General features: G+C 42.5%; 1 protein-coding gene across 12 annotated transcripts in view; it reads left to right on the top strand.

Moving 5' to 3' along the window:
• Window positions 1-27,379, top strand: part of LOC137369473 (nuclear factor 1 B-type-like) — a 335,107-nt gene that overhangs the window by 146,797 nt on the left and 160,931 nt on the right. The window lies entirely within an intron of this gene.

Below are 27,379 nucleotides of genomic sequence, written 5' to 3'. Positions count from 1 at the left end.
AGCAAGGGGAGGTAGTTTTGGGATTAAATCCCCTAAAAGTGATGTTGGGTCGAGATCCCGGCATCATTCCACCCCCCAATCAATATTGTCAGCTACGTTGGTAGCCCTCTCACCTCTGACTCAGAAGGTTGCAGGTTCAAGTCCTACACCAAACACTTGAGCACAAGTGCACACTTGAGCACTTGATGCTCTAGTTGAGTCCTGAGGGAGGTGATGTCTTTCAGATGAGATGTTAAAACGATGCACTTTCTGCCCTCTCAGTTGGACGTAAAAGATCCATGGGAGAAAAGCAGGGCAGTTATCCCTGCTGTCCTGGCCAGTACTTATCCCTCAACCAACACCACTAAACAGATTATCGCATTGCTGTTTGTGGGACCTTGCTGTGTGCAAATTAGCTGCTGGATTTCCTACAGTACAACACTTCAAAAAAATCCACAGATGCTGCCAGACCTGCTGAGTAGTTCCAGTATTTCCTGTTTTTATTTCAAAAAAGTACTTAATTGGTTGTAAAGTGCTTGGGACAACCTGAGGTGCTATATAAATAGAAGTCTTTCTTGTATTTTTAGCTTAGAAAAACCTAAAACATTGTGAATTTTACCAGCCATCTGGAGATGGGCTGGAAGGTGGGAGGCCTCATAGAATGATGGCGGAAGGCGTCAGGAGGGGCTCCCAATGTCTTCCCGCTGCTACGACATATTCCCAGCAGCGGGAATCTCGGCATTGCAGCTATTTGCTGGGCAACCAATGATGCCAATTAAGTGCCCAATGAAGGGCCACTTACTGCCCCTGACAGCATTTTACTGGCAGCGGGAGGTGCTGCTGTTATGTGGGGAGATGAAAACCCTGGCAGACTCCCAGCAGGTTCCGGGGCCAGCGTCCCTCCTTTATGGCTGCTCCATGGCCCACGGGGGGTCCCCCTCCACCGACGGCAATGGCCGCCCCCACGGCTACGGCACCGCCACCACCCCCGATTACGGAGGCCTGCCTGGCCCTAGAACTGTACATAAACAAGCTTACCTTGTCTTTGATGCACCCTGTCCTTTTTCCTGCAGCCTCAGCAGCAGTCACCTCTATGGGTCTACCTCTTCATTGGCTGCCGCAGGTGAAATGCCGCCGGGGGTTCTTCTGTTGGCCAGTGCGGGGTCGGGTTCTGCTTTCAGTCTTGGAGGTGGGACTACTTACATTTTGACAAAATCCAGCCTGTTTTTCATGGTATATGATAAAGAGCAAGGGTAATAAGGAGGACAGCAACTAGACTGCTGTTTCCTCATTTCCTGCAATTTTCTCATCTTGTGAACAGGGCGATTGTATAGGGAAAATGGCAGGTCATTATTTGCTGCACTGTTCCTGCTGCCAATCTGCCCACTGCACTGCCAGTTTAAGATAATGGTTTGCAAATTAGGGTCCTATGATATGCTTGAAAATGTTATTTTCACTCAGCATAACTTGTGACTGCTGCAGATCGCTCAAAGATTGGTCAGCTTTTAAAATGATATTCATGGGGTCAGGAAGAGCAAAAAAATCTTCCCTCCACATCCAGTGCCTCCCAGGATTTCCTGGTCCGGTCAGCACGCGAACTGTCATTGCTCACTGAGAAGATTGAAATGAACCCTGACTATGAAAGTGGACTTGACACTAAATCGAGTGGGCAGGGGTTTAAAGACGTGGAAGTTCACCCCCTTGTCACTTCACATTTTCAGTTTTAACAAGAATAGTATACTCAGTTCTGGGATTCAAATACACAGTAAAATAAGTCATGAATAATTTAGTGGTGGCAAATAATGCAAATGTTAGGGATACAGAATAATTCGGTGAATCTAGGGATGGAGGATTGCTGCTCTGGTACAGTTCTGCATCTCAGCGTTGCACCTTTCAGGAATATGAATTAAAGGTTAATCTCCCGGCCACTGATATGAGCAACTCAGGCAAAAATCTCTTAGGGCCATTAAAAAAATGTATGTTTCTTTATTTTCTTTGAACATTTCTGTTTATTAGATAGAAAAATATTGGAGATGTGAGTGGGTGGGCAGATTGGAGACAGAAGATATGTAATGGAACCTCCAGGAATACGTCCAGAGTTGGCAACTATGTGCATCTTGTTTGTTTTATGGGCAAAAAGAGGGAGAAGATTAAGATCGAGCACCCTTTGCCTCATGGCGGGCCCCGCAGAAGCTTGGGCCACACCTGCGAAAGTAACCCCTCTGTCGTACACTCTGATGCCCCCTGCTCCTCACCAGGGTCTAGCCAGTTGTCCCTGGTGGGGCCCTCCCTGCCTCAACTTACCTTTTCTGGAGGCCGGCGTCCGTGCTGCATACCACAGCAGCAGTAACGGTTGGCTACAACTGTGGGTGTTTCTGTAAGCAGCTATTCAAGTATATAATCCCTCTGCATGAATCACTGGAGTTGTGTCCTCATAATGGGGCATGATTCTTGTCAGATGAATGCAGAGCAAGTAGGATAAAAGAACACAAGAAATAAGAGCAGAAGTAGGCCATATGGCCCATTGAGCCTGCTCCGCCATTCAATACGATCATGACTGATCTTGGGTTTCAATTCCACTTTCCAATTCCACTCCCCATATCCTTTGATTCCTTGTGAAACCAAATATCTGTCTATCCCAGCCTTAAATGTATTCAATGATGGAGCATCCACAACTCTCTGGGGTAGAGAATTCCAAAGATTTACAACCCTTTGAGTGAAGTAATTTCTCCTCATCTCAGTCCTGAATGATTGACCCCTTATCCTGAGACTGTGTCCCAGTGTTCTAGATTCCCTGACCAGTGGGAACAATCTCTCAACTTCTACCCTATCAAGCCCTTTCAGAATCTTGTATGTCTCAATTAGATCACCTCTCATTCTTCTAAACTCCAGAGAATATAGACCCAATTTACTCAGGATGGCTAAAGTAAACATTAAAGATGTTTTTCAATGCAGTCTATATTTTTTTGCTGCGCCCCAACTGAAGCCAATGAATGGTCTGAGCCATGCAAAATAGCAGCATAGCTTTCAGGCCCAGTGGAGGGGGGCTTGCCTCCCGCTTTCCAGCTGCTGGATGCGGCCACCGCTTCACCGTTAAATTCCAACCATCGTCTCTCAGTTTCTTTCTTCCTGTCATTCTGCTTGTCTTCCACTCTTTCTGTCTTTCTTCTCTGTTCTGAGGCAGCACAACTCTTTAGACTAAAAATCAATTTCAAGAAAACTGAAGTCCTGCTTCAGCCTGCACCCCAAGAAGAATATAGACCACCAAGCATTGTCATCAAGGGAACCGAGCTGAATGCCGTCAAGCAGTTTATTTATTTGGGGAGCATCATCTCGTTTGATGCCACCATAGACAAGGAAGTGGACACTGGGCTTTCAAATGCAAACAGAACATTCGGCAGACTCTATAAACTTCTGTAAACTCCCCACCCTTCTGTATGGCACTGAGTCATGGGTCCTATACTGCCATCATATACGCCTTCTAGAGCGCTGCCATCAGCACTACCTCCGCAGCATCCTCAAGATCCACTACCAGGACCGCATCTCAAACATTGAAGTCCTGGAAACAGCCAACATCACCAGCATCGAGGCCATCCTCCTGCAAAGGCAACTGTGTGGGGCGGGTCACATTGCCCAGATGAACTACAGTCACCTGCCCAAGATCATGTTGTATGGAGAGCTGACCATGGGTAAAAGGAATAGAGGGGCCCCATGCAAACATTTCAAGGACTCCCTGAAGAAGTCCCTCTCTATGTGCCACATCGATCATCGCCAGTGGGAAGCACAGGCCATAGATGGTGATGCCTGGAGATGCTACATCAGGAGGGCTACAGACACCTTTGAGACTGAGCGAAGAACCAGCATGAAAGAGAAAAGGAGGAGAACGATAGTTCCAATTGCCCCCAGCAGCGACTACACCTTCACTTGTATCCGCTTTGGGAGAATCTGCCGGTCATGGATAGGCCTGACTAGCCACCAGTGGGCCTGCAACAGATGACGACAACCTTCCCAAAATCTTTGTCTGTGAAGACATGCCAGAAGGCTCTCTCTATGGGTCTGAGGCACACACTCTTGCTGTCATCTCTGTGATTGGCTATGTCTGAGTTTTTTTCACTATGTCTTTCTTTGTCTCCTCTCCTTGCATATCTCCCACTCTCTGTGTACATCTGTTATGCAGTTTGGCCTTGAAATTACACTTGCAGAGATTAGCATAAGAACACTTCATATGTTTGTATTAACTTCCTTTGTCCATTAATGCTTTGGTTAAATAGTGCACGAAGGAATTTAACATGAACCTGTTAAAAATTCCTACACTAATCTTTGCACAGCATAATTTCAAGACCTTTGTGTCTTTTTCTCTCGCTCTATCTTCCTGCTGTATGTCTGCCAATATGTATTCTTGTCATGTGTTTCTTTCCTGTTCTTCTCTCTGTGCTTTCTTTACCATTTGAATTTTTTTTCTGATCTTCTTTTGCTTCTTTGACTCTCATTCTATATTTTGTTGTAAATCCACTTCCTTATCTTGCTACTAAAATTCATTAATTGTTTAATTTCCGTTCACCTTTGCCTGGAAGGGAGACATGGGTGCATTTGAGAGTAGAGAGGCTGAGTAAACCCTCAGTCTTGCTCAGCCAGGGAACGGATGAATCAGGTTGGGTGGTGCAGAGAGACTGAGGGGTTCCGGACTTGGCTGCATGTGAAAAAAAATAAAACTAGCAACGAATAATATAAACAATTCAAAATTTGAAAGCAACAAGTAAAGCGGAAGTAATGCAGTGGCAGTCGGTGACCTTTTTGATAGTTGACACATATACCGTGCAAGCAGAACCAATCCTATTTTTCACACATAAAAACAGAAAGTGCTGGAAATACTCGGCAGGTCAGGCAGCATCTATGGAGAGAGAAACACAGAGTTAACGTTTCAGGTCTGTGACCTTTTACCAGAACTCTGATGAAATGTCATCGACCTGAAACGTTAACTCTATTTCTCTCTCCATGGGTGCTGCCTGACCTGCTGAGTATATCCAGCAATTTCTGCTTTTATTTCAGATTTCCAGCATCTACAGGTATTTCACTTTTGTACTACTCTTGGCACATGTGCTTATGTCCTATGCCACAGTCCAGGACACAGGTCAGTAATCTTCCTGCCATTTCCCTGTAGTTTTCATTATGAAATATTGGAAAAACAAGAAGCAACTGCACTGGGAGCAACCTGACCTTTGAAAGGGAGAACTGTCATGTGTTGCAAGTCTGAAACACAACCACAACTTCTGCACTGAAAGTGCAAGTGAGGCAGTGCCTCACCTGCCTCACCTTATGAGCCGCCTCTGAAATAATGTTAAAAATAACAGTGTGGTGATAGTAAAAAGTATTGGGAACTACAAATAGAGAGTTAGAAATTATTCTAAAATGAGTGCCTTCTATGTTCTTGTGGAATTAATTGTGCTGTGATTGGTTTGTAGTGACTGTGGTCACCATACTCTGATTAGTGAAATTGGAGTTATTGTAAAATTATGCAATGATATTGAAGGTAAATTTTTCCGACAGTATGCAGCCAATACATATTGGAAAAACATTGGGTGCTGCTTTTGTTTTATTTCCATTAAAATCGTGATTATTTTTGGCACGTAGCGACTCAGTAGCAGCTAGGGACCTCACAAATTTGACACTGCAGTGATGAATTTATAATGACACAATTTTTAATACTATCAAGTCGATAGGCAGATGTTTTTAAAAAAATGCATCTTTGCCTTAGCCAACATGAATCCCATTGTCAATTGAAGGTAAAAACATAAAAACATAAAAACCTTTGCATAGATCACAATGCTCAGCAACATTGTGAAATCATTATCTGAATCGGTCCCCATGGCATCCTTCCTGAAGTTGTATAAAAACATCATAACAGTATTGAGCGATAACCTTCACAGTACTTCTAGAGACTCTCACCTGCAAGTGAAAACACTTATTGTGGGAATTGTGGGAAAAAATCTCTCTAAATGCCATTCGAAAATTATGATAATGTTAGCACTTTAGAGCATGGAAACATACTAAGCAGTATTAACTTTGATCAGATGAGAAGTTATGCAGTTCAGCATAACATTTTTGTTCTTGTACTCTGTGGCCCTATTAATAAAGCCCAGGATACTGTATGCTTTATTAACTGTTCTCTCAACCTGCCCTCCCACCTTCAATGACTTATGCACATATACACCTAGGTCCCTCTGCTCCTGCACCCCCTTTAGAATTGTGCCATTTATTCTATCTTGTCTCATCATGTTCTTCCTAACAAAAGGAATCACCTCACATTTCTCTGCATTGAACTTCATCTGCCACCTGTCTGCCCATTCCGCCAACTTGTCTTTGTCCTTTTAAAGTTCCACACTATCCTCCTCACAGTTCACAATGCTTCCAAGTTTCGTATCATCTGCAAACTTTGAAATTGCGCCCTGTACACCAAGATCTAGGTCATTAATGTATATCAGGAAAAGCAAGGGTCCCAACACTGATCCCTGGGGAACTCCACTACAAACCATCCTCCAGTCTGAAAAACATCCATTAACCACTACTCTTTGTTTCCTGAGAAGGTGGTGGTGAGCTGCCTTCTGAACCGCTGCAGTCCATGTGGTGTAGGTACACCCACAATGCTGTTAGGAAGGGAGCTCCAGGATTTTGACCCAGTGACAGTGAAGGAATGGAGATATAGTTCCAAGTCAGGATGGTATGTGACTTGGATGGGAACTTGTAAGCGGTGGTGTTCCCATGCATCTGCTGCCCTTGTCCTTCTAGGTGGTAGAGGTCGCGGGTTTGGAAGGTGCTGTCAAAGGAGCCTTGGTGCATTGCTGCAGTGGATCTTGTAGATGGTACACACTGCTGCCACTGTACATCAGTGGTGGAGGGCATGAATGTTTGTGGATGGGGTGCCCATCAAGCGGGCTGCTTTGTCCAGGATGATGTTGAGCTTCTTGAGTGTTGTTGGAGCTGCACCCATCCAGGCAAGTGGAGACCATTCCATCACACTGCTGATTTGTGCCTTGTAGATGGTGGACAGGCTTTGGGGAGTCAGGAGGTGAGTTACTCGCTGCAGAATTCCCAGCCTCTGATCTGCTCTTGTAACCTCAGTATTTATCTGGCTGGTCCATTTCAGTTTCTGGTCAATGGTAACCCCCATTCAAGCTTCACGAAAGTGCTAACGTATAAACTGTGTGACTGTATATAATAGAATAAAACAAAGCTATTGAACAGTTCATGTGGCATATTGTGTTTGATGCTGTAAGAAAAATGTGCTTCACTCATTAACTGAAAATCATGGGTGCTGGTAAATATATTGCTGTACCATTTTACTCTCTGGTACTAAATGTGTGCATGTTTGTGCATGTTGGATAGCTACCGTATCTATGTCTTCAGCGGCTTTTATTATTTTATTTCAGCTATAATGCAGCAAATGCATTATCCTTGCAAATGGGTGGGCTGTAACCCTACAAATTACAATAAGGAAAGAAACTAATGATTTGTTTTAATTTTATGCTTGGCACGAACAGCAGAATTTCCATTAACAAGCATTTCAAATGACCCAGCAGAAAGAACAAGTTAATAAGCATGAGAGTGTTAGTGCACAACGTAATGCTTCTCAGTTGATAAGTGAGGAGGCAGTTTTTCTTTTTCCTGCCCATTGTAAAGCTCATATGAAGTTATATGGTCATTGAGGGTAGATGCTCACAGCCAGCCTGGATAAAGCCTGGCTACCCGACCCAAATCCGACGAGACCCGACTACATGTGTCGGGTTCGGGTCAGCTCTATATTCCGAGTCTGGCATTCTGGCTCGGATCGAGTCGGGCTGGGCGGTGCTGCTTCCGGGATCAGGCTTACCCATGATTCCCCACAACTCCATCTGCAGGAATAGCCTGCCGCCGGAACGGATGAACGACATTTGTGTCAGGTCGGGTCGGGCACGAAAAAAAATTAAAGGACTTGGGCCCAGGCCGGGTTCGGGTTGGCTGTGGTCGGGTTGGGCCTAGGTCGGGTTTTAATTTTATACCTGAGGCAGGCTTTAAGCTTGGATACAGGGACTCCAAGGGTTAAAATATGAGGTGAGATTGCACAAGCAGGACTACCCTGGTAGACCCATTCTTTCAGCCTGTTGCTGTCCCACTGAACTGATTTCTTCCTATCTCAAATCTACTTTTTCTCCCCGTGCAATTTCTTCCCACCTACATCTGTAACTCTTCCGATACCCTCTGTCACTTTGACAGTTTCCAATTTCCTGGCGCTAACTGTCTCCTCTTCACTATGGACGTCCAATCTCTCTACACCTCTATCCCCCACCAGGATGGTTTGAGGGCTCTCCGCTTCTTCCCTGAATGGTGGCTCAACCAGTCCCCATCCACCACAACCCTCCTCTGTCTGGCTGAACTTGTTCTTACATTGAACAACTTCTCCTTCAACTGCACTCACTTCCTCCAAATAAAAGGTACTGCTATGGGTACCCACATGGGTCCTAGCTATGTCTGCCTTTTTGTAGGACATGTGGAACATTCCTTGTTCCAGCCCTACTTGGGCCCACTCCCTCAACTTTGTTTCCGGTACATTGCCGTTTCCTGCTTTCACCCTCTACTGGAAAACTTCTTCAACTTTGCTTCCAATTTCCACCCTTCTCTCACCTTTACATGGTCCATCTACAACACTTCCCTTCCTCGACCTCTCTGTCTCCATTTCTGGGAATAGGATATCAATAGATATTCATTATAAGCCACTGACTCCCATAGCTACCTCGACTGCACCTCCTCACACCCTGCCTCCTGTAAGGACTCTATTTCTCCCAGTTTCTCCCTCTCAGTTGCAACTATTCTGATGGTGCAACTTTCCATACCAGCATTTATGAAATGTATTCCTTTATCCTCAACCGAGGATTCTCCCATTTGTGGTTGACAGGGCCCAAAACTATGTCCAACCCATTTCCCACCCTTATGCCCTCATCCATTCCCCTCCCTCTCAGATCCATGGTAGGGTTCCCCTTGTCCTTACCTTCCACCCACCAGTCTCCGTACTCACTGGATCATTCTCCGCCATTTCAGCCAACTCCAGCATGATGCCATTACCAAACACATCTTCCCCTCTCCTCCCCTTTCAGCATTCTGAAGAGATTGTTCCCTCCGTGATACTCTGGTCCACTCCTCAACCCCTACACCCCTTCCTTTCCCAAGGTACCTTTCCATGCAAATGAAGATGTAATACCTGCCCTTTTACTTACTCTCTGCTCACCATCCAAGGCCCCAAACACTCCTTCCAGGTGAAACAGCGATTTATTTGGTACTTCTTTGGTATACTGTATTCGCTCCTCGCAATGCAATTTGCCCTACATTGGGGGGACCAAAAGCAGATTGTGTGACCACTTTGTCGAACACCTCTGTTCAGTCTGCAAGCCTGAGCTTCCAGTCGCCTGTTATTTAATTCTCCACCTCGCTCTCATGTTGACATCTCTGTCCGCGGCCTCCTACAGTGTTCCGATGAAGCTCAGTGCAAGCTCGAGGAACAGCGCCTCATCTTACGATGAGGCATTGTACAGCCTTTTGGACTCAATACTGAGTTAACAATTTCAGACCGTAATATCTGCTCTCATTTTGTTTTCTTTCCCTTTGCAGGTTTTGGTTTTACTCTTGTTTTTCCTTTTTCTTTTGATTTCGGGCAGCAGCTGTTCATCATTCTGCCATTCACACCTCCTCTAGACTTGTCTTTTGTTTCCTTACTTGTCCCATTAACAATCCCTTCGGCCCTGCACCACCGACCCGTTTGTCATTTAATCTCTCCTGTCTTCCACCCTATCACAACCTTTCCCTTTTGTTTCTTTTCCACCCTCCACCATTTGACTTTATAAACCCTATTACATTTCTAACTTTTCCTGGTCCTGATGAAAGGTTATCAACCTGAAATGCCAGTTGTTTCTCTCTCCACAGATATTGCCTGACCTGCTGAGTATTTCCAGCATTTTCTGTTATAATTATGCAAACCAAGATTGTATTCAAAAGAAATTAGAAGATTAAGGGTTGATTTGACTGAGGTTTTCAAGATATTCAGGGGAACTAATAGAGAGAAACTATTTCTGCTGGTTGGGGCGTTGAGGAATTAGGGTCATAGTCTAAAAATTAGAACCAAACCTTGCAGGAATGAAGATAGGAAAGACTTGTACACACAAAAGGTGGTAGAAGTTTGGACCTCTCTTCTACATATGGCTGTTAATACTGGGTCATTGCTGATTTTAAATCAGAGATTGAAAGATCTCTGTTAATCAAAGGTATTGAGGGTTATGGGGCAAAGGTTACAGAGTTAGGTCATAGATCAGCCATGATCGCATTGAATGATGGAACAGACTCAAGGGACTAAATGGCCTCTTCCTCTTCCTATGTTCCTACATGTTGCAATAGGACCAGATTGTTGAATTGGCTTTAACGTATGTACCTCTTTTAATTTTTCCACGATGATATTATGTCATGTGTAATGCTCAGTAAAACGTAACTCTGTAAAACAAACTTCTGTAAATGTATTATTGAAGTGGAGTTTTGTATCAGCTAAGTTTGGATGGGGGTGAGGGGAATGTGTCTCAAAACAATGAAAAAGCATGAAAGAATGAAGACATATCATTAAAACATACATTGCACAATTAAACTGGAGTACTTGGTGATCCTATTTCCAAGGTAATGCTTATGTCATCATGACTTCCTTGAAGCCAGATCAAGAGAAATTCAATGTTTGTTTCTTCTAACTAACAGAATGCCGTCCATGACTGCAAACATCTAAAGTTCTCTGGCGACTAAGTATGCGGTGTAATAGGGAGGGTCCCAGGAGAATCATGGATCCTGGGTCTATTTTTATATTGACCAGGGAGAGCTGCACGTGCTGTTCCGAAGGACTCATCATTTATTAGGGCAAGTCATTGAGCTAAATTGGGTGCCAAGGTATTGTCTGGCTCCAGAATAACACTACTCTTGGCATCGGCATACACAGCATGGCCAAGTTATTCATAACTGCTTTTTATAACAACAGTTCTACACAATTAGCTTGGATCTTAGTTCATTGTTTGACAAGCAAGTGCCAAGTTATGATCTGTCTGTTAAAGCCAAAACCAAACGTTGAACAGAACATATCACTGAACATTTTACCCTTTACCAAGTTGGACAAAAGCCACTGCCAAACTGTGTGACTGTAGTTTGCTGGCAGGTTACTTCTGTTTTCCAACATACAAAGATGCAGTTACTGGACACACGTTTGATTAGCACGTTGAAGCATATAATGAGTAATGGTTTCCTGTACGCAATGCCTTTACCTGGAATCGAACTATAATGTAAAACTGTAGACTTACTGTCGAGTTGCAGGTAATTTATAATAGGTTGCCAAACTTGAGTACTACATTCACTGATGCCAAAAGAAAGAAGAACATGCCCTTTGTTTGTGGCTGTAGCAGCTTTTTCACACTAAGACTAAAAATAGTAAGACAGAAATTCTTTATTGTTCAATGTAACTTGCTTCACAAGTAGGTTGCACAATGCACTGACTTTGTTTTTGTGGCCCAGCTTGAGTTTGGGAACTCTTGACTAATGGGAAGATGTAAATTTTGTATGAAAATCCCAAATGCTAGCCTTTACTGATTCTTTATGGAAGTATTGTAAGTGCATGAATTGCATGTAATCTATTAATCTGATGGGCATGACCTGCAGGCCAAGTGCAGATCAGTATAATTTATAATTCTACAGTTTTTGAAAGCAATGCAGGACAGGATTGTGGAGTTCATGACTGACTAAAAGCAGAACTTTTCCAATATTCACTAAGATACCTTGGCTCTTCACATACCGTATCATAGAATTATAGAGTGGTTATATTATACAGCTCAGAAAGGGGCCATTCAGTCCATCATGTCTATGCCAGCTTTCTGCAAGAGCAACTCTGCTAGTTTCACTCCCCCCGTCCTTTCCTCATAACCCTGCAAATGTTTTCTCTTCAGGTGCTTATCCAATTCCCTTTTGAAACTCACCATTGAATCTATTCCACCACACTCTCAGGCATGCATTCCAGATGCTAACCATTCCCTGTGTAAAAAAGTTTTTTGACAAGTCGTCATTGGTTCTTTTTCCAGTGGGTGTCCTCTGGTTCTTAACATCAGCTAAATTCACTTAGTTCTCAAGTAGTAGTGCTTGAATAAACCAAAGCTGTGTAAGCCGTGTGTAGGTAAGCACTTCACACTAACTATAGTATTCTTTCTCTTTAAGAATCACATAGGTAACCAATCTGAATACATGCCAGAACTGACACTATGAAGTTACAAAGGACAAGGCGTCTTCAAGCAGTAGTGTGCGCATTGTAATCTCTCTTCACATCGGGGTTGCCTTACTTGTGTATTTGTGAAATTAATGTTTCCACTTGGTAGTGAATTGGACTGGACTGACAACAGCAAATGTTCTTTCTGTCACAGAGCAATACAGAATTGATTGTATTTCTTTTAAAAACAAATATATTCCTTCTAGGGCTGAACTTGAAATGTAAAATGCTGGTGGAAAACTGTAAATATTAGGTGCATTTTATGGCTGTAAAGTATGCAGTCTTGTACTGCTGACTGGCTAATGTATGGTGCAGTAGTCTCTTTCCTGCTGTGATCTGGCAGCCCTTCACACTCTCTTAATTTGGGTCAGCTCCAAGAACCTACTGTAATGCCACATTACTATAAACATGACTGGATTCAACTTCAAAGGAAGTTATGAAGAATGCAAAAGATGTGTATTACCAATCAGAAGTCGTAAAACAGGTCTTTCGTCAAACAAAACTTTTTTTGTTGATAGATTGCTTATTTAAAGAACCCTCATGCAAATGTTTAAACTAGGTCTTCTATAATTAGCCACTATTCTACAGCTTCTTTTTGTTCCTAATCCTTTCTGCTAAAACTTTCAGAGTTCATACTTGTCAAAAACTCATCCTTACACTCGTGACTTTCACAACCAGAGTCCCCACTTTCAGCTGGCCAGACACGGCATCTCTCAAAATTGGTCAGAAGCAGAGGTAACGTAGATATTGAAAACTGAATTGGTGAGGCTAGATATTTATTTTCTGTTCTAAAATTGAATTAAAATTTGTTTACATCATGTAAACAAAAGTATAAATCTTGAGTTGGTGCTCCAGGTAAGGCACTCGCCTGCTGCCAAATCAGAGGATCCTACTCTTGTGCACCCCATAGTTACAGAACAGAACTGTTTACTAGAGCAGGATACAGAGAAATGACAGGTTATAGAGCAGTGACTGATTACAAAACAGGTTACAGAGCCGTAACTGGTTACAAAGCAGTGACGAGTTACAGAACAGATTACAGAGCAACGAATGGTTATAGAGCAGTGACTGGTTACAAAACAGATTACAGAGCAGCGACTGGCTATAGAGCAGTGACTGCCTGTAGAGCAGTGACTGGTTACAGAGCAGTGACTGATTACGGAGCAGTGGCAGGTCACAGAGGACTGACTTGTTACGGAGCAGATTACAGAACAGTGACTGGTTACAGTACGCATGGCAGATACCTGGATGCAGATTACCCACCCATACTATGAGGAGTCAGAGCCTTAGCAATGACCTTGCTTGTCATGTGGAGGTGAGGCTGCATCACATTCACATGACATCCTCTTATCACTCATTGCCCACAACTCGGTTTCTGCTCTTGCAATAAATCTTTCAGGTATGGTTTTTCTACTTTGAATCATGATAAACAGTAAACATTTTCATAAAACTCTACTTTCAAATGTTACATCTCAATATTCTCAATACGTCAAAGAACAATACAGCACAGAAGTAGGTCATTTGGCCCATCCTGCCTGTGCTGGCTCTTTGAAAGAACTATCTAATTTGTTCCACTCCCCTGCTCTTTCCCCTTAGCCCTGCAAAGTTTTCCTGTTCAAGCATTAATCTAATTCCCTTATGAAAATTATTATTGAATCTGTTTCTACCATATGTTCAGACTGTGCATTCCAGATCCTAACAAAAATACCAAAGTAAAAAAAAAGTAATGCTAATTTTGTGAGGTCCACTGGTCAGGTGTCACATGCAGGACATGACACATCAAATAATCATGATTGTTCAATACTCTCTGGCTATGTGTGATGGCGTCACGCCAAATTTACCCTGCAGTACCCAATTAGAAGGCAGGCAATCCTTCATCTTGCACTCATGCACTCCAAACACAAATGGTAAAAGTCTAGTATAACTAAAAGGTATACAACAAAGGGAGAGACACAATCGACTGTTTGGGATACTTTCAGAAACCAATCAAGCTCATTTCTACAGTTTAGGGGGTCACTTGGGCCACTCCTGTTGACCATACAGAATATTGCTCCTTATCCAAATACATTTTGTGCACTAAAAGTTTGAATCAGCCAATAATTTCAATTAATCAGCATAAATAACATAGTTAATTGGGAATGTTGTGCAAAAAATGGGAATATCAGGTACTTTGAATGAAGCAACTTGGAATTAAGAGACTGTTTGAGCTTGCAGATCTGACTATATATCTTGTTCTTGATTTATTGAATGTAACAATATTTTTGAGAGCTGCAAAGGGAAGTAGGGACTTACAGGATTAAATGTTGGGTCAGTATTGAATTAGTGTGGGCGGCACAGTGGCGCAGTGGTTAGCACCGCAGCCTCACAGCTCCAGGGACCGGGTTCGATTCTGGGTACTGCCTGTGCAGAGTTTGCAAGTTCTCCCTTGACCATGTGGGTTTTCGCCGGGTGCTCTGGTTTCCTCCCACAGCCAAAGACTTGCAGGTGATAGGTAAATTGGATTTTGTAAATTGTCCCTAGTGTAGGTAGGTGGTAGGGAATATGGGATTACTGTAGGGTTAGTATAAATGGGTGGTTGTTGGTCGGCACAGACTCGGTGGGCCGAAAGGCCTGTTTCAGTGCTGTATCTCTAAATAAATAAATTATGTGTTCACCTTGTGTAAATAGATGCAGTTTACAGGGAACTTCTGGATTTCCAGGAACCTATGGCTGTAGCACAGATAATAAAGTTAATGATTTCTATGTTACTTTACCTTTGCCTGGTCTATGTACTTGAGGAATAAGAGATAATCAGCAGATTTATAGCATGCTGGGGCTTTGCTCACATTTACTTGTAGTGAGAGCTCTTTACTTTAATAACTTTGGAAAATTTGGCCCTTTGTATACAGTCATCTTCCCTCCTTGGGCTTATTTAAAATATTTGGGACTATGATAGCAAAGTAATGTTAAATTTGGGTGCCATTGATATTGTGGTTATTTAAAAAACCTTTCAGACACATCAAAGCCACAATGCACACCATTCCATGCAGTGGTGTTGCTGGTACAACTGACTTAGATCAGAAAAAACCTTGCAGTTATATGGAAGCTTGCCTGTGTGAGGACATACCAAAGTTCTTAACAGTAGGATTTTTTGTTCATAAATTATATTATTTTCCTCCCTCACAATTGAGTTTACCACACATTGTAACTTTCATTGTTTGAAAACCCCTATTCCACCATTGAACCAAAGCACAAGACTGTGTAAAGCAGACCATCTCTTATATCTGGTACTGCTTGGATTATATTTGAATTCTGTAAACCAAGTATGAACTTGCATGGTGGAGGAGGTGATAATTAGAGAGCTGGGCAGACAGTCTGAATGATGCAGAGATGCCACAGCAAAACTGGAGAATTTCTTTTCCCATCATATTTAGCTGATTCCAAGATGGCAGCCTTGAGAGTTCCAGAATCTAAAATGGCAGGTCGTATGGAGTACTTGGATGATGGCTAAACAAGTATATGGGATATGTTGATCAGACTGCATTTCTATGCATTTTAGTTCAACTTTGTAACAATTTAATTATTGCTGTGCTTTTCTTATTTTTGACATATGGTTGTATTGAAGAAGGCCAGCAAGAATAGTAGAGCGTCGAACTGCATATTGTACAAAAAAAGTCAGTTTGTAATGAAAAAGCAATGGTCTGAAGTCGATGTAAGTTTAAAAGAGCACGATACATGTGTAAACAGAAAATAGGTGTCTCCCACACCAATAATAAACATTTGCTGGAAAATGACATATAGCTGCAGGAGAAGTTGTTTTAGGTTTTCCGTGGAGTGAAAAAAAAGAAAAAAAAAAAAGAAAAAAAAAAAAGAATGTATGTGCAGGAAAATGCAGGCTCTTTCCACAGGTTTTGTGAAAATAGAGACTGGCGACACCTGGTTGGAGTACAAAATGTTGTTAAATGAGAGTCTGCTTGTAAAATAAAAAGCCAGCAAACAGCAGAGCACAAGAGGAACAATAGCCTTACGTCTACGTATTTTTGAAAATACTGAATTAATAAATTGAGGTATATGCATTTTGTATTTACTGGTAATAAATTTGTTGTTGAAAAAATGCACCAGGGTTCGGATAAAAATTACTAATGAATATATGATCTGTTTTAATTTTTATCTTCAGATAACTTATTGTGTTCCCTCATAAAATGATCACTGCAGTTCAAACAGGAAAAGAAAAGGTGGAATTAAAGCAGAAAATGTTGGAAATATATAGCAGATCCATCAGCATCTACAAAGAGAAAATATGTTAGTTTGCCATTTCTCTTTTCAGCCACTGGTGGACTGTGTGTATTTCCTGTTTCTTTATTTTAGGCTTTTTCTCTCTGTCTCCAGAAGAGAAGGTAGGCCTTTTCTGATCCCTTCAGGATTTGGCAGAAATGCTGTTTTTACAGTTTAACGGGAATATTCTTTTAAGCTATGTTTAATATCCTGTACAAAAAGGTTAGCTGCTGTGAAATGCATCTAACTTTACTATACAATTCATTTCTTTCATTATATACGTGGGCTTTTGAAGGTTCTGTTGTGTACACTCAATTTTTGTTTTGCTACAGGTTAGATCGAATGTGTGTGCTGTTTGTTTAAACACACATGTTGCTCATTTATTATCTGCTAGAAATGATTTTTAATGGGTCTGTGTTATAAGTGTATACCTTTTTTGGTTCATTTGTCTACAAATGCTTGATTCAGTGCTCTAACTAGTAACACAGTGGGTGGCACAGTGGCGCAGTGGTTAGCACCGCAGCCTCACAGCTCCAGGGACCCGCGTTCAATTCTGGGTACTGCCTGTGCGGAGTTTGCAAGTTCTCCCTGTGACCGCGTGGGTTTCCGCCGGGTGCTCCGGTTTCCTCCCACAGCCAAAGACTTGCAGGTTGATAGGTAAATTGGCCATTGTAAATTGCTCCTAGTGTAGGTAAGTGGTAGGGAATATGGGATTACTGTAGGGTTAGTATAAATGGGTGGTTGTTGGTCGGCACAGACTCGGTGGGCCGAAGGGCCTGTTTCAGTGCTGTATCTCTAAATAAATAAACACATCTTCGTATTGTTGTACATGATGTCATTATGATCAACATGAAACATTACTCCTCTTTTCAACCCCCCCCCTTTAGGTCCTCTGTCCTCTTCCAGCTGTTTTTAGAGACACTTGCTGCAATGTTTGTTGTCAAAACCATCGCAAGGCATTCTACTTAATTTATTTTATAAAGTTAAACACTGAGTTGTTGTGTTCCCTTCGATCCTTCAAACACAAATTCATGAATCACTCAGGTTGGACTGGTAAACTAAACGGTGAGTTCTTTATTCGAAGGTTACAATATACACATTAATGGAGAGCTCTTACGAGTACATCTTACTTGGTCAACTAACACATTCCAACAATTGTGTCGTGTGATAGATGACATCATATCCTGTCTGATGATGTGTACAGAGTATGGGCATACCCACTTAAAGACATATAACAACACTGCCTGAACGGAAACAAATCAGATTTGAAAGACAATATGTCATCAAACACCAGAAACTTGCATTTTGTGTGTCCCGTGGAACTTTTTCATTAATTCCATGTTTATGATTTTCCAGTTTGAATGGGAAATTTATTCAAATCCCCATGGAATGTGTTTTGGTATTTAGAAAACAATCAAAAAATTGTAAAACCTTCAAATCCCATCATAGGAAAAGAAGAGTGCTGATAAACCTTCATTCCTCAATTACTTTTTCAACAAAAATGTGTGGTGAGGCTGGCAAGATAAGGAATTGACTGTGTTGGGAATGGAATATTTTCAGTCTTTTTGTGTATTCGAGTAAAAATATTCAGGTCTCTGCAAAACAATTACAGTGATACCCTTTAACCTTGAATGCCAACCAAAGAAAAGCACCTCGTTGATGCAATGGCACAACATTAGTGTGCATGTTTTAGGCAGGCGTTCCATGCCTTTTGCACTCAACCTTCCGCGCTTTGCTCAGCTGTATATGTTCGGGTGTTCAGGACAGTGCATGGAGTACGTTGTGATGGGAATGGAAGCTTTAAAAAGAAAAGAACAATCAAAGGGCAGAGTCAGAATAGGAGGGTGAAAATTCTGAGAGCCTTAGAAAAGGTTCAGAAGTGATTGCAACCCATAAGCCACAAGTACCACAGTTGAGGGGAAAGTGGGGAGTTAATAAGTGAAAGATGAAAGGAAAACCAAAATGCGAGTATGCAGGTTAGTGGTGGAGCACCTGTTTGATGCCTTCTGCAGTGGGGCGAGTGCTGTATCAGGTGCTTGTAAGGAGGGTGATCCTCTAAACTGGCAAGTTTCAGCTGACTGTTACTCTCACTGGCTGTTCTAAGCCTTGTGCTACTGGTTAACTGCAAGTGTCCTCATGTACAATCTGACAATCTCACATCTGCAGTTCCTGCTTCTCTCCTAAGCATCTCAGATGGGAAGATTCCCAAAAGAAACCCACATGAGCCATATATGAAGCTGGTGACAAAATTAAAATTGAACAGTCCGACACAAAAGCTCCAGAGAATTAAAGTGCTAGCAGAAAAAAACACATGCGCAAAAAAATGACAGAATTGTGGCTGGTTTCTGAATAACGCTGACATTGATCTTATGTTAACTATTTCATAAGTGTCTCAGGGAAACAATGTCCTGCAAGCCTGAACACCAGGAAAGTGTGTGCAAGATGTCCCTGCTCCATTTAAATAAACAGCACACTTGTTTGAAGTGAGTTCTTCCTACATCAGTTGTCCCCATGGTTCTGGAAACTACACAGGTGGGGAGAGTTTCAGTGGGACAGACTGCTAGCTCATTTTACACCACTGAGTCTCCACAATGGACAGTCAGCAATGGTAAACCCAGGCTACGTACTCAGAGATGGATGCTTTGGGGGAGTTTGCAGTTGAACTGGTAGAAGTTGAATAATTTAATGTCAAGCCCGAAATTAAATTTTAAACATGGAATGAATGAAAGCACAAGCTTATTGAAAGGTTTGCAATTGAGTAAAATCTTTTTGTAACCTAACTTATTAGAGTGATTCTGAGCTGCCTGAGGTGTTCTCCTTAAATACTATTGGCGCCTTACAGAACCCATGTCAACATTCTGAAATTTTGCTCTGGGACAGTTAAAGAAAGCTTGAGAAAATAGTCTTTTTTTATTGTTTGGTTTGAGGGAAGAGCTGGTCCGAGACTGATCATGCTCACAAATAGCAGTCCCAACAGCTTGGCATCTTTGGGTTGAGTTCCAGCAAGGCCCTAACTCACAAATCAACCATATTCCAACCATATATTTTTTGTACAATCTTCTCAAGTGTATGTTTAACTAAAATTATATATTTTAATAAGTGTAGCCTTGGAAACCATAATGATAATGCCTCGTATGCAGCATTTACAAACTTGAGACCATTATTTAGGAACATAGCGACATGAATAGGGTATTTAGCCCCTTGAGCCTGTTCATTCATTCAATGAGATCACAGCTGATCTGTGATCTGATTCCATATACCCATCTTTGCCCCCTTTCCCTTAACATCTTTAGTGAACAGAATTTTTTCAATCTCAGATTTAAAATTAACACTTGACCCTGCATCAACTGCTGTTTGCAGAAGAGAGTTCCAAACTTCTACCATCCTTTGCGCATAGAAATGTTTCCCAACTTTACTCCTGAAAAGCTTGGCTCCAATTTTTAGGCCACGTCCCAGAGTCTTAAATTCTCTAACCAGTGGAAATAGCTTCCCTCTATCTACCCCTTAATCCCTTGAAAACTTCAATCAAATCACCCTTAATCTTCTAAATTCCAGGGAATACAAGCCTAGTTTGCGTAACCTCTACTCATAATTTAACCCTTGGAGTCCAGGTATCATTCTGGAAAACCTACATTTTCGTCCTCCAAAGTCAGTATATGCTTCCTGAGGTGTGATGCCCAGAACTGAACACAATACTCCTGGAGTGGTCTAACCAGGGCTTGATATATCTGCAGCCTGACTTTTAACCCCTTGAACTCTAGATATAAAGGTCAGCATTCCATTAATCTTTCAATTACTTTGTATCTGGCATAATATTTTAATCTATTTTTAAAAATTCTTTCATGGGATGTGGGTATCACTGGCAAGGTCAGCATTTGTTGCCCATCCCTAATTGCTCCTGGCAACTGAATGGCTTGGTAGGCTATATCAGAGGGCAGTTAAGAGTCAACCACATTGCTGTGGGTGTGGAGTCACATGTAGGCCAGACCAGTTAAGGATGGCAGATTCCCTCCCCTAAAGGACATTATGTTCATTGCCCCCCCCACCCCAAGTCTTTTAGCTTTTCAGCATTTGAAGAGTACTGGGATCTGTCCTTCTTAAACCCAAAGTGGATGACTTCACACTTGCCAAGATCAAAATCCATTTGCCACAATTTTGCCCATTCATTTAATCTATTAATATCTCTTTGTAATTTTGTGCTTCCGTCTACAATGCTGCCGATACTTGTGTCATTGGCAAACTTTGATATGTAGCTTTCTATCCCACATCAAATTTGTTAATGACAGGGAATAGTTGAAGCCCCAACATTGATTCCTGTGGGATGCCACGAATCACATCCTACCAATTAGACTACCTGCCTATTATTTCTACTCTTTGTCTCCTGCTGTTCAGCCAGTCCCCTAACCAGGTCAATAATTTATCCTCAATTCCATGAGCTTCAACTTTTGCTGACACATAAGGGGCTTTATTGAATATCTTCTGGAAGTCCATATAAATAACCTCCATCAACATTCCCTAGTTCACTGCTTCAAAACATTCAAGCAGGTTTGTCAGGTATGACCTACCCTCTATAACTCCATGCTGCCTCCTTCTGATCAGCTGAAGTTTTCAAGGTGTTTTCTATCCTTAAGTATAGACTCGAGTAAATTTTCGACAACAGATGTTAGACTAACCGGTCTATAATTCGCTGGTTTCCCTCTCTCACCTTTCTTAAATAGTGGAATGACATGTATAATTTTCTAATCTAAAGGAACAGTTCCCAAATTGAGAGAACTTTGGAAGATTTTATCTCGGGCATCTGCAATGTTCTCACCTACTTCCTTTAAAACCCTCGGATGAAATGATCTGGTCACAGGAATTTGTCATTCTTTAGTGCCATTATTTTCTTCACTACATTAAATTTGTTGAGTCCCTGCCCCTGATTCAATATTAGTTTCCTTGGGATGTCCAGCATGCTGACCTCTTCCTCCACTGTAAATACTGATGCAATGTAATTACTTAAATGTCTTATTTTCATTTATAACATCAGTATTGTCAGTTTTTAAGGGGCCCATTTTGCTCTTAATCACTCTTTTCCCCCAAATACAATGGTAAATGTTTTTGTGTTGATTTTGATATGCTTTGCAAGTTTCTTTTCATACACTCTTTTTGTAGCTCTTACTAGCCATTTTGTCACCCTTTGATATTCTCTGTCTCGCTCCTATTCACCAGGATTTTTTTTATATTCTAGTATGCTTTCTCCTTTAGTTTTATTTTGTCCCTTACCTCTTTAGTCATCCATCATTTTTTTTTTGGCAAATGGAGCTCTTGCCTCTTAGGGATGTAAACTGGTTCTATAATGTATTAAGCTATTTTTGAACTCCTCCCACTGATCTTCTGTTGTTTTACCCATTGACACATTTACCCAGTTAACTACGAACTATGAGTCTCTGTCTCAACCTGTTGAAGTCAGTCATACCGAAGTCCGGAGTCTTAATAGCTGTTGTGTGTCTCTCGGTTTCAAACACAGCATTGAACACAATCCGATTATGATCACTATTAGCTTAATTAAATCTGTCTAATTGCTCATTATTAAATCTAATATGGCATGCCCCCTCACTGGTTCTAGGACATATTGTTTCAGAAAACTATCCTCAGACACTCATTCATCACCTCTGTGACATGAGCTTGTCTGCTTATCCCAATGTACATGGAAGCTAAAATCCCACATTAAAACCACTCTGCCTTTACTACATGTTTGTCTAACCTCTGCATTAATACAGTCTGCAACTTCACAGCTGCTACCGGGGACCAATGCACAACTCCCATACAGTCTTAAATCCTTTTCTGTTTCTTAATCCTACCCATTAAGTCTCCATTGCCTGCTTATCTGCCGTTTTATCATCTGTTATCATAGAAGTAATTTCGTCTTTAACTACTTAAGACTACTGCTCCCCCTCTGCCAGATTCCCTATCATTCCGGTAGACCTTATAAACTGGTATATAGCACAGATGAGGGAGTGTGGCTCAAATAAGTGTTTGTTATAAAAAAATATGGATTATAAGGGACAAAGTGAATGAAATGCAGGTGCAAATGCAGACACAAATTCAATCTGCGCCTGCAGTCCATTGACTTTGTTCCTTATAATCCATATATTTTCCATATATTCATCTGTGCTTCCAACATTACCTTTTCACAGGATGATTATGATACTTTTGACAGTTCATTCCTGGTTTAAAATTTCGAAAAAGGAAAATTAATTATTCTGTCATACCAGGTCAGCAACAACATTGTAAACTTCTGCTTTTTGTTTGTCTTCTGTTTCTCCTCTTCCCCCCTTCCTGCCCTCGCTCCCTGTTTCTTACACTTGGAAGCTGCTGCTGAGAGTTTCTTTTGTTCTTTTGGGCCTCCTTATCTCGAGAGACAATGGATACGCGCCTGGAGGTGGTCAGTGGTGTTTTAGTCGCTGTGAGGCAACTATGGAGTGACCTCTCCATGGCGCATGCCTGGGCAAATTTATGGAGGTTGAGAGTTGCCCAGTCGTCAAAACCCCCCTCTCGGCCTTTCTGGTGGGGTCCAAAGGAGTGCAGGACACGACGTTTGGCACCAGTATGGCTGCAGGAACTGCCGGAAACATGCCAAAGGTGACACATGACCGCCTACGGGGTTCCGCTCCGGATTTTCTGTTAGGGTTTACTCCCTTAGCCTTGGTCTCTCCCGAGACGCCCACAAGGCAGTGGGGTTGTTGGGGCCCCTACACAGGTGTAGGATGGTGCCGGTGGGAGGAGGGGATGCAAGGGGGAGGGGTAGGGGGAGGGGTAGAGGGAGGGGGTGGGGGGGGGGGTGCAGGGGAAGGGGGTGCGGGGTGAAGATGGTGCGAGGGGGGGGTGGGCTGGGACGGGGTTGTGAGGGGGTGAGCTGAGAGGGTGGAGCGGGGAAGTGGGGGGGGTGGAAGGGGGGTAAAGGGGGGGGAGGGGGGGTGGAATCTGGTGCAGGTAATAAGCCATTTCCTCAGTGCCCACCATCGACGTCCGGAAAGCTCATCCACGTCCTTCGGGAGGCGCCGCAACTTCAAAGCGCCCGCGGGAGATGGCTCGGAGAGCATCTGCAGCGCACTGTCGGCAATGCTGCATGCCTTTATTTAAACCACTGCAGAAAAAAAACCCTTAGCAAATGCTGAGAGTTAGGAGAAGATATACATGTCAGGATTAGAAGGGGATGCCAGTTTGTCTACCCTCCTGCTAGGACAAAAGAAGTCTTCATATCAACAACAACAAGAGCATTATAAAACAATGTATGACACTGAGCCATGAAAGGAGATATTAGGATAGATGACCAAAATCTTGGTCAAAGAGGTAGGCCTGAAAGAATGTCTTAAAGGGGGAAAGTGAGGTGGAAAGATGGAGAGGTGTAGGGAGGGAATTCCAGAGCTTAGGGCCTAGGCAACTGAAGGTACAGCCACCAACGATGAAGCGATTAAAATGGGGCATGCTCAAGAGACCAGAATTAGAGGAGCACAGATACCTTGGAGGGTTGTAGGGCTGGAGGAGATAACAGAGATATGGAGGGGTGAGGTCATGGAGGGATTTGAAAACCAGGATGAGAATCAAGGCATTGCTTGCCCGGGAGCCATTGTAGGTCTGTGAGCACAGCGGTGATAGGTGAACGGGACTTGGTGTGAGTTAAGACATGGGCAGCGGGGTCTTGGATGACCTCAAGTTTACGGAGAGTAGAATGTGGGGGATCAGACATGTGTAAGTTGGAGTCGTCAAGTCTGGAGGTAACAAAGGCATGAAGAAGCGTTTCAGCAGCAGATGAGCCAAGACAGAGCAAAGTCAGGCGATATTACGAAGGTGAAATTAGGCATTCTTATGATGGCATGGTTATGTGGCTGGAAGTTCATGTCAGGGTTAAATATGACACAAAAGTTGCAAACAAGCTGGTTTCATTGCAGACTGTTGCCAGGGAAAGGGATGGCGTTGGTAGTTAGGGAGAGGCAGAGGACATGGCTGAAGTTTTAAATGAGTACTATGCATCTGTCTTCACAAAGGAAGGATGATGTGAAGGTTACATTAAAAGAGAGAGAAGTTATGGGTAGAATAGGAAAAGATAGAGAAGATGTACTAAAAAGATTACCATTGCTTTAAGTTGGTAAGTCATATGGTTCAGGTGGAATGTCTCCTAGGTAGCTGAAAGATGCAGAGGTAGAAACTGCAGAAGCATTGGTCACAAACTTTCAATCATCATTGGATACAGGAGAAGTGCTGAAGGTCTGAGGGGTTGCTTATGTTATATCTTATTCAAGAAAGGGGAGAGAGATAAACCAAGAAACTACAGGCAAGCCAACATAACATCAGAGATGGGGAAGTTATTGGAACCCATTATAAAGGACAAAATAAACTTTCATTTAGAAAGGCATGGCTTAGAGCCAGCATTGATTTGTTCCAGGCAAATTGTTTCTGATTCACTTGGTTTAATTCCTTGATGAGGTAACAGAGAAGGTAGTGCAGTCAATGTATAGATGGACTTTTGGAAGGCATTCAACTAAGTTCCACACAAGAGACTTATTGAGAATGTGGAAGCCATGGACTTAAGGGGAAGATTGTGGTATGAGTACAAAATTGGCTCAGTGACAGGAAGCAAAGAGTGGTAGGGGATGGATGTTTTTCAGACGGGAAGTGGTTTGCAGTGTTCACCATAGATCAGTTTTGCGTCCATAACTCTCTTCAATTTTGATAAACAACCTAGGTTCAGGTGTAGGGAGCGGAATTATAAAGTTTGAAGCTGATAAAACACTTGGCAAAGCAGTAGATAGTGATCAGGATAGCTATAGGCTTCAAGATGACATAGACAGGATGATGAAATGGGCAGAAGCATGTTAGATGGAATTCAAGTGTGAAGTGATGCACTTTGTGAGCAATATGGAAATGCAATATACTATAATGGCATGATTTTGATAAGTATAGATGAGCAGACAGACTTGGGGCTGCATTTTCAGGGCCCGCCAAAGGTGGGAATGGAGGCCAGAAAACACCGAAGCCAGGTGACGTGCCAGTTGCGGGACACCGTTCCCGGTTGCAGACATTTTGGAGAAGACGAGGTCGGGGACACGGACGGCCTCCCACCCCCATGAGACGGGCAGGCAATTCGGCTTATGAAGAGCCTCCTTGTTAAAGATAAGTTTAAAAGGATGACTGGGATTTGCAGTCAGCCTCCAGTTTCCTGACAGGATGTGGCTGGCTGGTGTGCCAGCGCTTCAGGCAGACCTACAGGCATCACCCGCCCGTCCCCCGCCCCCCTCCTCACACCCCTGCCTGCCTGGTAGGGATACAGCCAAAGCCCATCCTGTAGAATGATTCTCTCCCCCTCCCCCCACCCCAGAGGTTTCCTGGCTGCTTTTTCTTTTTTTATTGAAGTTTTTTATAAAGTGGCTGAGCGGGCACCATCTTGGTGAGGTGCCCTCCCAGTTACTCACCTTGTACTGCAGCCAGGTGCATCTCTGAAGCTGGAAGGCCTCTGATTGGCCCTCCAGCTTCGAGAGCCTGCCTGCCACCCTTAATTGGACAGGAAACCCATCTCCTTGCCAATTAAGGGCTTACCCAAGCAAAAATCTTAACATTAATCAGGTTCTCCCCCAAAGGCAGTTTTCTGACCCGAAAACAAACCTGGCTCTGATTTCCTGCCTCCATGGTGAAAATTCAGCCTTTGGTGTCCATAAACACAAATCCTTAAAGTGGCAGGGCACGATGATAAGGTGGTTAAAATAGAATATGGATTATTTGGTTTTTATAAATATAGGAATAGAATATAAAAACAAAGAGATCTTGCTTGAACTTTATAAACGACTGGTTAGACCTTAGCTGGAGTATTGTGAATAATTCTTGGCACCACACTTCACAAAAGATGTAAAGGCCTTAGAAATGTTACAAAGGAGGATGATGCCAGGCTTGGGGGGGCTTCAGTTAAGAGGTGAGAGTGGAAGAGTTGGTAATGTTCTCCTTGGGATAGAGAAGGTTAAGAGGTGACCTAATCGAGATTTTCAAGGTGATGAGCAGTTTTGGTAGAGTCGATTGAGAAAAAAAAAATCCTTCTGGTGAGTGGGTCAATAAATCATGAATGGCTATAATCCATCCTCTTTTCCACTAAAGCTTTTTAATATCACAATTTTATACCAGATGGCTCTTCCAAAGGAAAGGTTGTCCTGTATTATATGGTATGATTAGATATCCCATACTGGCATAGGGTATAGATTTAAAATCATTGGCAAAAGATCTAGAGGGGCGAAGAGGAGAAATGTTTTCACTCAGAGAGTTGTCAGGATCTCGAACACTCTACCTGAAAAGATGGTGGTAGCTGATTTCATAAATAGTTTTAAAATGGAGTTTGAGAATGGGGAACCCACAGGGTTAGGGTCAAAAAGCAGAAATGTGGGACTCAGCATGACTGCACTTTCAAAGGGCTAACATGGGCACAGTGGGCCAAATGACCTTTTTCTGAGCTGTAAGTTTCAGTGTTTCTATGATCCATTGTAAGCTGATTTTTATCTGAAAAGAATGGAAGTTTAACCAATGTTTGAGGAGTAAGTAATGTCTGTCAGTGTTTGTTTTACTCACAGTGCCCGCATTTTGAGCATTTGCATTAATGTCTAATGTGGGAACTTCTGCTTAGTCACAAAGCTAATTTTTCTGTTGAGCAATGACTAGAGTTTCTTCAGGGCTGTAGCAGTTCACAACTTACTACTCCAAAGAGAGATGAAAGCTCCCTCAGGCGACTCAGGGAGTGTATTAATTCTAGTAGATGTGCAATACTCAGTAGGTAACTAAGGAATGTTTAATTATATTCCACTCCTGGGAGCAAGC

Source organism: Heterodontus francisci, chromosome 4 (assembly GCF_036365525.1).
Source record: "Heterodontus francisci isolate sHetFra1 chromosome 4, sHetFra1.hap1, whole genome shotgun sequence".
Taxonomy (NCBI): domain Eukaryota; kingdom Metazoa; phylum Chordata; class Chondrichthyes; order Heterodontiformes; family Heterodontidae; genus Heterodontus; species Heterodontus francisci.
This window is presented reverse-complemented; position numbering and strand designations above follow the sequence as displayed.